Source organism: Stomoxys calcitrans, chromosome 5 (assembly GCF_963082655.1).
Source record: "Stomoxys calcitrans chromosome 5, idStoCalc2.1, whole genome shotgun sequence".
NCBI lineage: Eukaryota > Metazoa > Arthropoda > Insecta > Diptera > Muscidae > Stomoxys > Stomoxys calcitrans.
Genome location: NC_081556.1, coordinates 3,311,927 through 3,325,963, shown reverse-complemented (window position 1 = coordinate 3,325,963; position 14,037 = coordinate 3,311,927). Strand labels below are relative to the sequence as shown.

At 36.4% G+C, this 14,037-nt stretch overlaps 1 long non-coding RNA gene across 1 annotated transcript in view; it reads right to left on the bottom strand.

The window, feature by feature from the left end:
* LOC131998098 (uncharacterized) overlaps nucleotides 1-14,037 on the bottom strand; it is a 195,174-nt gene that overhangs the window by 73,276 nt on the left and 107,861 nt on the right. The gene's annotated exons all lie outside the window — the stretch shown is intronic.

Sequence of the window (14,037 nt, the reverse complement as noted above, 5' to 3'; positions counted from 1 at the left end):
CACCACTATCAACATAGCGTTTTATGGAGAAACTTTTAAGCATCTTTTAAAAGATTTAAAAAAAAAAAAAACAACAAAATTGTGCAACTTTCCTATGAGCTCATGTGCAGTGTGATGTGTGTATATAACCTTGTGGTTGTTGCTGTTGTTGTTGTTGATTTTCCCCTAAGTGGAATGATAAAAATAAAGAAGAGAAGATGCGAAAATGAAAAGTCGAAGGTGTCAAAATGGAAATTTGCTAAAGCACCTTAAGTGATAAATCTCGTTTAGATAACTAGTAAAAGATACGCGAGAAGACTCTAAAAACAATATTTTCAAATTGGATTGATAGAATGTCTGATATGAAGTTTGAGACTAAAAAAATCGAATAAAAAAGAAAATTGCATATTTTTTTCTTGAAACTATTCTCCATTATTCAACCGCGATCATAAAAAAGGAACTGCCAGCTGATGAAGCTACCAGTTATCAAAAGGGTCAATGGCGGTTTGGGTGATGTTGGCGCAATCTAGGCTTATAATCGCCTCTGTATATTCGGCCAAGCTTGGAGTTAACGACACACAGAGCATGGATGTGGGATCTCTATATGCAATTTTCAGTTGGTATTTTTGCCGGCATATCTGAATGGTCTTATTCGTCATTTGGGTCAGCCTTCGCAATGGTTTGGCTTCCAACGCACAGTGGAAGAAAATTGAAAAAAAAACTTGTAAAATATATGCCGTTTGAGAATGAGTAGATATATCTCATTGAAATTTGGAACGGTTAGGGCTGAGGTGTTCCTGAGATCGTGTGCAAAACTTCAAAGCTCTAGGTTGTCCGAGCACCTTTTGGCAGGACGCCGTAATTGGTCATCTCGGTATTTCTTAAATACGAAGCAGATATCGGCCAAAATTGCAAAAAAAGATTAATAGTCGCATATCCCCGAAACCACGATATCACAACAATATGGGACTCAAATGAAATGCATTTAAGAGTAGAAAACGTATCTGATATCCAATTGTCGGACCAAGTGTTTGGGGGACGACCCCAATCCCCCAAAACTCCCCTAAATCGGACATATTTACCGACAGTCAGTGAAAATATTGTAGATCTCAAGCGGACTCTTTTGTAGGGATTTTTGAGCACCAACCAACAAACAAAATTTCAAAAATCGAACTACAAACGAACATTTGGCAGTCTCAACAAATTTTCTAAATGCGGAGGTTACCAACTTTAGGGGCCTGTCAAAAGACTGTCCGGAAAACTCAGTCCGATTTAAGTTAACGCTTAATTGTAAAGGGCCTCTCTTTATAGCCGAGCACGAACGGCGTGCCGCAGTGAGACACCTCTTTGGGGAGAAGTTTTTGCATGGCTGCTATAACGTTTTTCCAAATGGCATAGTTCCTTTCAAATGTTTCCAGCATTAGGAGAAGATAACCTCCGTTAAAAATGTTTCGATATGTTCTAATTATCTGTTAATTTCCTCTACCATGATAACTATGTGCTTCGGGCATCACAATGTTATCTGTTTTACTTCATGTTCTTAGTCGCGTAATAAATTTTCGCTCGCATTCGCTCAGCTGTTTCCACAGATGATCTGAGGTAAATCCTTCCGTGTCCAACCCCAATTTTCGGCTCTGTTCAAGAATTTGTTCGCGTCTGCATAGGAAACTTCAGTTCAGTAACCCTGGGCCAAGGCTTGGAGTTGGTTCGGTTTTGTCACTATTGCCGTGGTCGAAATCGGGTACATGCTCGGGCGCCATATACAACCCAGTTTTGTCGCATCCATACCGAAAAAAACTGCCAAATGAAAATTTAGACCTATCGGAATGGGCCAGCTGGTAAAGAGTGATTTTTTAAGAGCTATAGGATTTTTTTTTTTTTCAAATGAAAAAAAAAAAACATAAAATTCAGAAAAATGCATGAAATGCATGAAATTCTCATACCTAAATCCCTAAAACTTCGTTCAAAAATCCAATTACAATTCAAGTACAATCTCATGTATCTAAGACGTTGCCACAAGTTTATGATACAACGGCGGTAGCAAGAACTTAACGAAGAATTATACTAAGATGACTTCCGATAGAATTTCGTTAACATACCTTCTTGTTCACTTACAACCGTTGTACTGGTAAGACTACAAAAATAAATCCTCTTAAATCAATCCAATCCTGATTCGTTTCAATTTTCCTATTTCTTGTCTTCCATCTTGCACTGGAGCAACAAAGTCTCATCTACTCTAACCATCTCAGATTTGAATTGTTTTTGGCTCATGTGATGTCTCATTTCTCCTCCAAGTAGACTTCAGCTGTTCCATCTCAACACAAATTTTGACAGTGACTGCGCCTCAAATGGTCCATCCGCTTAGCCCAATTTTGGCATGCTTTTTCCAACATTTCGGCCGGTATCCCACGAATAAATGCTTCAATGTTGTCTTCCAATGCATCAATTGAAGTGGACTTGCCTGTATAGACATGAGCTTTAACATAGCCCGACAAAAAATAGGCTAAAGACGTTAAATAGCTCGATCTATTCGTAATAAGCTCGAAATGTTCGCAAAGCTATTTCTGTTGGTGATCTACGGTAAATCTTTCTGTTTTCAACCCTTATTTTCATCTTTTAAAGGAGTTGTTCACGTTTGAATAGAAAAATTCAACTGAGTGACTCTGGGCCAGGACTTGGAGTTGGCTTGGTTCTCCATCTATTGTCATTTTTGAAACACGACGTTTCCTCAATGGCAACAGGTTCGTAGTTTCCACAGTACTTATTCGCGTTGGGTCCCTGCTCGGGCGCCATTCGTAACCTAGTCTTGCAAAGGCTGAGGATTTAGGATTTTATTGGAGAAGTCCCAACCTGAAAAAAAAAAACTTCTGAACGGAAAAGAAGAGCAACATTTGTTCATTATACTCATTGTAAGTGAAGTAGGTAGAGATGATCTTTTGAAAACGACTCATCTTGTTGGCATTTCCTTTTCTGTAGGGCGTTGGTTCTGCTTCAAAAATATCCGAAGTTGGATCACCTAATGGAACGCAATATTAAAATAAGCTTCACAAATGTTTTTTTGTAATTAAATTCCTATCACCCCATTCTATTTTAAATATTTTTTTTTATAAAAGCAAACCTCCTCCTTTTAACTCAAACGCTCCTTTAATGTTTCTGATGCACTAAAAAATTTTGCAATTTCTAAATTTTTTCTTTCGGTACGTAGATTTTATTTTCAAATGCAATTTTGGTGTTGTTGTTTCTTGACGTATGTTGTTGGCAGCATCTCTTAGCCATATTCGTATGCAAAATAGTTCTTACCTTGAAGCAGTAAACGTCAAAAAGTCAACTTGCTGGTTATATTCAATATTTTTTTGCCTTTGCTGTTGTTGCTGCTGCCTCGTTTTATGCAAAACTTTAAGAAGAACATGACACCTGTTTGCCTCAATTCATGTTGCATATGTATATTGGAAGAGATTTTTTTCTTGGTTTGGTTTGGCATTATTTTCGACATTTACGCTTTTGAGATTGAGGGCATATGAATGCCGCGCAAAATCTAATTTAAATTTTAGGTAGATAAGCAAATTTTCATAGCGATATTGCCAGGGCAATTGTGGGAACTTTTTCTTCATAGAGTGTGAAAATGGGAAAAGGCGTTAAAGTGCTTAGAGGGCAAAGATAGTTGTGTTAGTTGATTGTAAGACATTGGAAGTAACACTTCAGTTGATGTTGGTGGAGGATGAGGTTCGATCAGATTAACTCAATATCTGGAACCAAATGGCAAATCAATGTGGTCTTCATTGAGAAAATGTGGTGAATGAAAAAAGCGACCATTTTGTAAATTTGCTTAAAAGCATGGTATTAAGGAACCATTGGTGCCCTCCGTTTTTAGATTTCTTCCTAGTAATAAAGTAGCCAAGCCCAAACGGCATGCTGCAGAGTGACACCTCTCAGCAGTATTATAACAGTTGAACAATTTTTCAGAGTTTCCTTCCTGTATTTGACACTAGGCGTTCAGCGTCACAAGAAGACATGCCAACATCTGAGATACCCATAAATTTTCGAATAGTGAGTCTAGATGTAAAATATATAAAAGTTAAAGAAAATATCTGTTCTTGCATTGAACACTGATTGACATCATTACGATATTGAAGTGAAAAGGTTGGTATACTGAAGTGTTAAGAAAACTTAGTTTCCTTCACTTCTTTCACAAGGAATGCCAACTGTACTGGGAGCCCAGAAACTCCATTACAAAACTCTTTAGGAAAAAAACAAAACTTCTATGGCAAACCATTTTAGCAGCTTATTGCAGCTTGCAATTCATGTTTAATGTACAATTCTATTGCTCTGGAACATGACAGTTTTTGGCGGTACATATTTTAGCTGCACTTCATTCTCGGATATTTCGCCATTTGGCCAGTGAAAAGAGCCAACATATAGTTTGCCAAAAAAGAGGACTCACATCACATTGGTATGCTGACAAAAAAAGAAGACACCGCCATTTGGGCAGGATTGAAATATTGCATTCAAGTTTTTGTTTTTCTTCTCCGTTGGTTGGGGCACCGATACACACATTCATCATTGTATATGGAGGCAAAGCAATGGCAGTCAGGCGGCCACAAGAACAACAACAATTTGTTGCATGCCACAGTGCCGACTGACAAACTCCAGTGCATATCAAAGATTTATGGTCTAAAGGCAATGGCCATACATTGCTTTTTTTTTTTTTTTGTAAGGGAAATATATTTCGTCTTTTGGTGAATTTATACAAAAATGTGAATTTTTTTTAAATTGCATTTGTTGAATGTTTAATGGGACATTTCATTTATCTGTTCCTGATTGGCATTCCTTTGGCCCAAATGTGATTCATTGCTCCAGTTTCCTTTCCTGTGTCAAAGTGAGACAGGCACTTTCAATTTTAAGCCAGCTTAAGGAGTTCTAGGGGGCCGTTAAGTGTTGCCAAACAACACATAATAAAGAAAAATTCGGTCAAAATCGCATAACACTCTGGAACAAAACAATAACGTGCTAGAAAAACTTAGTAGGTAATGCAGGTGTTGGTGAATAAAGAAGTCAAGAGAATCTGGGTTTTAAAGTTGGCAATGTTGAAGGGTATTTCATAAAAACTTAAAAAAATTAATTCTAGCCAAATTCTTGTTAGTCGGCCAAAAATTTAACTACTACGGCTTTATTGAATCGGAACAGAAATTCTTTCAGGATTCTTTCAGATCCTGAAAGCATACTTGGGAGGCTAAAGGAATGTAACCCCAATCTTTCAACCACCGACTGGAAGATTGGTAGATTGGATGAGGCTGATGATGACCGGAGACATGGAGTATTCGTACTAAACTCCGGCTGAGTCGCAGACCTCGAAAAGTCTGAAGGAATTGTATCCTACGGATTCAACAAGAGAGACTGAAGGTATATAGAAGCGGTAGGGTTGGGAAATCAGAAGACGACTCAGCAGTTGTTGCTGAACACTTGTGTGAGAAACTATCGACCATATCTCTAAATTAAGGCGAAAGTATTTCTTGATATTGAAGGTACTTTCAATATTGTTCAACCGAAGTCAATTATGAAGGAGCTGGAGTTTCTAGGCATGAACACTACCGTAAGAAAGTTTATTAATAACTTACTTACTAAAAGATGCATTACCGCAGGCTTGGGGTCTGTAGATCTTAAAAGAAGGGTCAGCAGAGGAACTCCTTAAGGAGGTGTACTGTCTTCGCTATTCTAGAATACAGGGGTTGCCTTTTATATTTCGGAATTGGACAACCCTTGTGTTGCAATCTGCCAACTGGCAGCTTAAAGCTTAACCCTACGGTCTGCAGCCTGACAATATCCGATTGTATGAATTATTTCAACAACGAATAAATTTGGCACAAATCGTGTTAACTTCCTTACAATACTTCACTAACTTCATCAATTCAGTATAACATTTTGATCCTTCGCAAACTGTTATACCGTTATACTGCAATCGGTTAATGATTGTAGCAAAGTTTATCTATCGTAATTTCTTAGTGTGAATACTAAAGATTGATCAATTTAGTATAACAGTATAACTATTTTACCTCCCCCAAGTGTTATACTGTTATATTACTGTTGCACTGAAAATGCAAAAGGATTATAAAAAAGTGGATATATCTTCGCTTCATTACCAAAATACAAAAGATTGAGCAAGTTTGTATAGCAGTATAACACTGTTACCTTCAACAAAGTTGTATGCTTTTATTTTACTGTTATACTCTTACACGAGTACTGGCAATGATTAATATCAATAACAAAGTGAACATTTATTCGCTTCCGCGCCAAAATACACAAAATTAATGAAGTGTTCATAACAGTTTAACACTTTTAGCTCTTACAAAGTGTTATACTGAAGATGCTTAATGAACTGAAGAAGCTTAGTGGCTATAAAATATTTAATCTATCTTTGATGCCTTCTTATATAACAAAGATTAATTAAGTGAGTATAACAATTTAATCAATTTAGTACAATAGTAGAATACTTTTACCTTTAACAAAGTGTTATACTGATATACAGCAAGTGAATCTATCTCCATTACAAATTTTGCCCATAAACTTCCATGAACACTCCACTAAGGAACAGGGGCAAACTTCTCACATATCAATCAGTGCAGTGCAATTCAAGTTACAGCTCAATGATAAGGGGACTTCTTTTTATAGCCGAGTCCGAATTTAGCGTGCCGAAAATGCGACATCTCTTTAGAGAGAAGTTTTTACATGGCAAAGTACCTCACAAATGTTGCCAGCTGAAAATTTTTTTCTAGTGGTCTCGCCAGTATTCGAACCCAGGCGTTCAGCGTTATAGGCGGACATGCTAACCAATGCATCTTCCATCTTCTATCTCTATTTCCTCATTTAAATACGACTGACCTATTCAGTATAACACTTCAACCTTTCGAAAAGTGTTGTACTGTTATATTGCAAGCGCCACTTCAGTGACCTCCCATCTTCTATCTCCATTTCCTCTCCTAAATACGACTGACCAATTCAGTTAAACACTTCAACCTTTCGAAAAGTTTTATACTGCTACATTGCAAGCGCTAAATAACTGAAACAAAGTGAATATATCTTAACTTTCTTACTAAAATAACTAAAGATTGATCAATTCTGTATAAAATGTTTTTCCTTCACAATGTGTTATACTGTTATACTACAAGCGTTTAATGACTAAAACAAAGTTAATCTTACCTTTGTAAGTACTAAAGATTGATCAATTTAGCATAACAGTATAACACTTGTACTTTTCACAAAGTGTTATACTGGTGTACTACTTTTATACAGAATATTCTTAATGAATATAACACAAGTGATCCCGTCTTCTTTACTTGCCTACATAGACATGATTGATCAATTTTATGCTGAAAGCGCTTGATGACAATAATAAAGTGATTATATTTTCACTTCTTTATCTAATTACGACTGGCCTATTCAATAAAACACTTTAGTACTTCGTAAGTGTTGTACTGTTATGCTGCAAGCGCTTATGGATTATAAAACCTGTAAGGAAAGGCAAAAGTCGGACGGTGCCGACTTTATATTACCCTACACTATAAGTACAAAGTGGGAGCTATATCTAATTCTGAATCAATTTTGATGGAAATCGGCGGATGTTTTCGGATGGGTTAATAAACAATCAAGTTTCGAGCAAATATGTTCAAACGGCATAAATACGGTGGACAAATGAAAACATTATTGCAAATTAGCCAAAATCTGACGAACATATATATGGGAGCTACATCTAAATTTGAACCGACTTTGACGAAATTTCTTAGATATTGTGGTAGGATCGAGGAAAGAGTTATGCACTTGCAGTGACCCCAGATGTGAAAATCGGGCGAAATACATTTATGGCAGCTGTATAAAAAATTAACCGATTTCTATAAAATTCACCAGTAATATTAAAAGACATAAAAAAATCCTTCCTTCCAAATTTTGAGAGAATCGTTTAACTAATGAGCACTTTATTGCACTATTAGTCTAAATCTGATTCAAATCTAGACATTCCGTTTGGTCAAAATATTGCTCTGTGACTCCACTAAGTACATATATTTTTGATCGTTTTGTCATTCTAAGTCAATCTAGCCCTAACCGTCCGTTCTCAGGCGAAATCGCTATATATGTCGAACAAATTTTGCACAGATAAATTTTTTTTGGGGTAGGTAATTGGACATTGATTTAGCTTCCTGAGTCCCAAAAAAGTCGTACGTTTTATCCTATTTAATTGCAAAAATAAAAATAATATTGAAAAACAACAACTTTGGTCGAAAAACTACTACGAAACTTGTTAATTTTCCTGCAACAATTTATTTTAAATCTTAAGGACCCAAAGTACAAATTTGTTGTTGAAAGGCACTCTTTGCTACATATAACAATAACAACAATATATAAAGGACACACGAACACAGAAGGTGTTCTGTAGTCTCTTCTTCTTCGATGTTCTCACAGCTTCTGCAATAGTCTTTGCTGGCAACCCTTAGTCTGTCAGCATGTTTTCCAATTAGACAGTGACCTGTCATGACGGACACAATGACTGAGACGCCTGTCCTTGCCAATGACAGCAAAGCAGTAGACCTCTTCAAGCTGTGGGGCTGAGAGCATTCCACATAGTTTTGGAAAACGCACAGCCCCCCCTTTGTGACCATCTATCATTCGTTGTCCTTCGGGCCTGGTCCTGAAAACTTAGCTTACATGTTGCCAGAGGCATACCCACAGATTCCAGTATCCCTGGAATGTGTAGGGTAGTTCCTAGTCTCGCAAGCTCGTCCGCTTTGCAGCTCCCTGGGATCTTTGTGGTCCGGCACCCAGAACAGGTGACTTTGAACTGTTCAGCCATCTCATTTTTGTTCAGAAATACGTTCTCCAGGCATTCAATGGCTGTCTGGATGTCTGAGAAGATATTTATGCCGCTCGTCTTAATGAAGTTGTATCTCTGCCATTCCACCACTTTCTTAATTGCAAGGATCTCCGCTTGATTCACACTGCAGTGATCGGGTAACCTTTCCGATATGATCATTTCTAGATCTTTAGAGTACACCCCAAAGACCACCTGGTCGTGAAGCCCTAATTGTTGTCCGAAATTTGATACGTAAAGTACAAATATTTACTCTTTAACTAAGTTTATTTGGGCAACTTTTTAGCAGAATTCATTATGGTGAGTTCTTTAGGTTCGGTTGGGCAAATTTGGAACGTTTAATTGAATTTTTCGGATATTTGTTTTTGCTTATTGCATGACATTACAATGGCAACTCTGTCACCATTTGCCAGGTGTCCAAACGGAAATTATCTCATAATGTCAATTAGATTTTGATTAAGTTGATTTCCTGTTCGAAAAAAACGAAATGAAAATACTGCAATCATTTTAAGATCCTGATGGTTTTGATTAGCAGCAACTTTCACTCTAGAAACGAGCAAAAAGGCAAGAATCAAAAAGGAAATTAGATTGAATTGCCATTGGCTTGATGGAATGTGGATGATAAGAGTTAAGGCTAAGGCCCAAAATGATAGACATGCCAAGGTATCCGTACCATCCATCCATGGGTAAAGGATAACATCATTTACTGGTAACCACCCACCCCCTTAGACACCATGAAGATTAATGGCACCTCCTTACTATCAGGGATGAAAATGAAAATGATATTAAATTGCTATCATCTGATTGAGGAAAATCGTTTAAGGCCATTTTAATGATTATATCGTTTTTTTTGCGGGGTGTGGTGGGAGAAAGTAGGCAGGGGGTAGTTGTTGGATCAAAAGTCCAACTGACTTTGTGTGTGTATCGCATTGCATGTAAAGTGATGATGGAAAACTTTTGCCATGTTAAATTGTGTTTAAAATTATATTTGGCTTATTAATCACGCTTAGTTGGTCATGTTAAATGAAACATGAATAATGATATACGCATTCAAAACCAACAACAACAGCAATAATAACTACAACTACAACATCAGCCAGAGTACTACACGACTCACTTTATGTAGATGTCATCATTTCATTATTGTAACAACTTTTGCGCTGGCTTCTTTTTTTCATCTTGTTGCATGTAATTGCAACTGAATCAGACAAAATAGATTCCAAAGAGATAACATCAACAAGCCAAACAGCAAAAATAAAAAAAAAAGTTTCCCTATGCTGTCTGCTGCTTGTTTTACCGGGGAGATTGAATAAAAAATTAAAATAATTTTAAATCAACACAGATCCATACTCCAAACACACAGCGAAAAAACTATACAGCCACACTTGCCACATGTTGGTTGGTAGTTATGCTGGCGCCATTTCACAGTTGAACTAATTGCTAAATTAGCAAAAATATCATGTGCATGGAAATTATAAAAATTCATATTGAAATTTATTATGAAAAGTCGAGGAGAAAGGATAAATGGTAACTCAAACTGGCATAACAAGGTTTAAACTAAAATGATCTGACTTTTCAGACAGAACGACTGCTTCTCAAACTCTTCAAACCCTGAAGGCTTCACTAAAGAATGAGTTCAAAGGTACTGGAAAAACACATGGAATCTTTATCGTCTTGAGATTCTAAAACTCTCCAACCATGTCTGTCCATATTCGAACAAATAAAACTTCTTCTATTACATATATCGAGATTCTTCCTTTATCTTCCAAATCTTCCAAGATAACTTATCCTTCTGGGACTTCATTTCGATATCCCTTCAACTCTCTAATCCTATTTTTGCTTAGTAAGACATTTTGCCTGACTTCTGGATTCATTAGTGACTGTAATCTCACTAGAGCAAGCTAGTCTTAAATCATTAATTCATGTCAGCTGACATGGCTTAAATAAAAGGAACTAACCTAAACCAACAATGAAAGAGTAGCAGAACTTCAATCTAAGATTTGTTTTGTGCAATCTGTTTGTTCCATCATTAGTAAGATATATCTTCCTAACGAAGTCACATATCCCCCACAGGCAAACAGCTGCGATCAGAATATCTAAATAATTTAAATTAGACAAAACTGGAAAAAATGCTCCCACTCCAACACAAAGAACCCTTTGGAAACATATTCAATGTTCATCTTTTCCGAACAACGTATTTATGTGAGATGGATGCAAATAAACAGATGTGTCACCGACTGTTTTGACATTGCCATATACCCTCGTGTCAGATTTAGTCAGAGCCCCAAATGCTAGAAGGCAAAAAGGCAGCCAGAGCTGTCATTCACTCGCAGTCACATATGCAATGAGCATCATTCAACCAACCATACAACCACCACCTTATAGAGTTGTTCATTTCATCGAGATGTTCATGTTGATGATGTTGCTGCTGATTTTGTATTATTTTGCAGAAAAATATTCCTAAGTATTATAAATTGTTCAAATTTGAATTGTTGTAGTTCCTTGCACACACAATGTTTCACTTATGTTTTCAAAATAATGTTGACATGTGCACACACACACGTACACAAACAAGCAGTGGCATGAGATTGTCAGCTTGCCTCACACCAGCCTTTATGCAAGCCATAGCATATCTGCTGATTCTTCAATATTACTTTGTAGAAATTGTAAGGATTCGAGGTGTATGCGGTCTTGATGAGGACTTCACTGGTGCGTATCGCAAGTGAGTATGTGTTTGTTTAGCAGTTACGCTTGGTGACTTTGATTAATTGCATGATACCTATTTATCGTCGACAAAATTGAAATGAATGTTCTTCAAGAAGTTATTGTCGCTGCTGACGTGGCACAGTGAGAGTATCTTTACAATCTTTATTATCTTTAAACAAATATATTTTTTTTTTATAAAAAAATTTAATAATTTAGTTTACATCATGTTTTATACCCCGCAAAGCATATCCTTGTATGTGTTCCATATGTATGGACTTGTCTCATATCAATGTATATGAAGAAGTATATCAAATGAGACCACACCAAAGATGTAATACTATTGTATATCAGAAGACAGCCATTAATCTTAAATGTCTTAACTCATTAAAGAAGAATAAATCATTCATTATAGGATTTCTTCGAAGTTTTCGCAGATTGTATAGATTGGTCCCGAGCAATAGGCTATATAATTTTTTTGATTTTGCAAGGGGGGCAGACCCTCCCCCTTACCCCAAAAGCTTGACCCAAAAATTAAAGGGGGCCGACCGGGACAATATAGGGCTCAAATGAAAAGTATTCGGGAGCAGAATACGAATTTGATATTAAAAGTTGGGTCCATGTATCTAGAAGGCCGCCACGACCACAAAAGATACTCAAAAGCTTCGCCCAAAATCAAAATCAAATGAAAGGTATTCGGAAAACGAATATGTTCGGAAAAGAACAATAGACTATATAATTTTTTTGATATCTAAAGGGGGCGGACCCTCTCTCCTTACCTTGAAAACACCATCCAAAATCGAAAGTGGACCGATCGGAACAATAGTGGAAATTCAATTGAATTAAAAAAATAGACTAAATGATGACAATGTGAAGGGAATCAACAGCGAGCACCACTAATAATAAATTCAGCGCCATCTATTGGGGTATATTAATCAGCGACACCAACCCCAACAAAGAAGTAGAGAGATAGAGAAAGAGCGTTCATAGTTCATCATATGACTTTCACCACTGTTTTCACAAGTTGTCTGTCCATCGAATAAATATAATATGGAAACTAAACTTTGACGGTTTCCGTTTTTTTTAACCTTGTTCCTCTTACGCTGGAACAAGCTTCCACAATAAGCTGTCTCAGATAACATTTTCTATAAAACGAAGAATTTTGAAAAAAAAAATCTATAAACAAGTAAGAGCATGTAAGAATCTTATATACCGAATCTTATATACCCTCCACCGTGGATCGCATTTGTCGAGTTCTTTGCCTGGTATTTTTTTATGCAAACAAAGGATAAAGGAAAATAATTGCTATGCTATTCTAGCTATTCCAAGTTATGGTCCGATTGGGACTATAATTGAATTGAATGTAGGAGAAAGTATTAGAAGTCAATGTGTGAAATTGCGGCCTATTCGATGAGAATTGCGCCCTTTAGAGGCTCAAAAAGTAAAATCAGGAGATCGATTTATATGGGAGCGTATCAGGCTATAGGCCGATTAAAAACATAAATGACATGTATGTTGAAAGTCATGGGAAGCCGTAGTACGAAATTTTAGCCAAATTGGATAGTAATTGCGCCCTCTAGAGGCTCAAGAAGTCAAGACTCCACATCAGTTTATATGGCAGCTATATCAGATTATGAACCGTTTTGAACTATACCTAGAAAGTCAAAATAAAATACGTTGTTGAAAGTCATAATAAAATACGTCATGCCCAATTTCAGCGGATAAGAACAGCGCCCCCTAGTGGCCCATGAAGTGAAGATCCACGATCGGCTTAAATGGCAGCTATATGGGGTTATAGATCGATTTGACTCATATTTTGAGCAGTTGTTGGAATCAATATTTTGATGTGTTACAAACGGAATGATGAAATTAGTATGTTATTTGGTAAAAAAGTAAAAATGTTTGCTGTTACAGCAGAAAGTCTGCTGAAAATGGGACAGCTATAATTCTTTGATAAAACAGCAAACATTTTCTTCTGTTCTGAAATGATAAAAAGTTATAAAAAGCTCAAAAATCTCATAAATGTTTCAAAAATGTTTGTATTTTTTATCCATCATTGTTATAAGCATGTGACGTAAATTTTTTCCAATCCAAATTTGAGTTCAAATAACAGCAGACTACTGCAAATATGTTTATGCATTTTTCTTTTATTGCAATTTTTCTTTTATTGCAATATAGAAGTTCACAAATTATGTATGGATTCATTCAAAAGTTTAAAATGTTTAATTTAATATCAGCAGACAGTGTTTGCTGATATCACCAAACTAATGTTGTTGGGTGTAATATAACAATTGTATGACAGCCATGTAAAAACTTCTTCCCAAAGAGATGTGGCACTGACTTGCTCTCTCAATGATATTACACTCTCAATGATATAGCCGTACCATATCATTGAGCTTAAACTTGAATCGAACAGCACGCATTCATATGTTAAAAGTTTCGCCCCTGTTCCTGAATAAAATGTTTATGGGCCAATTTGCACTTTCTTTAAAACGTGT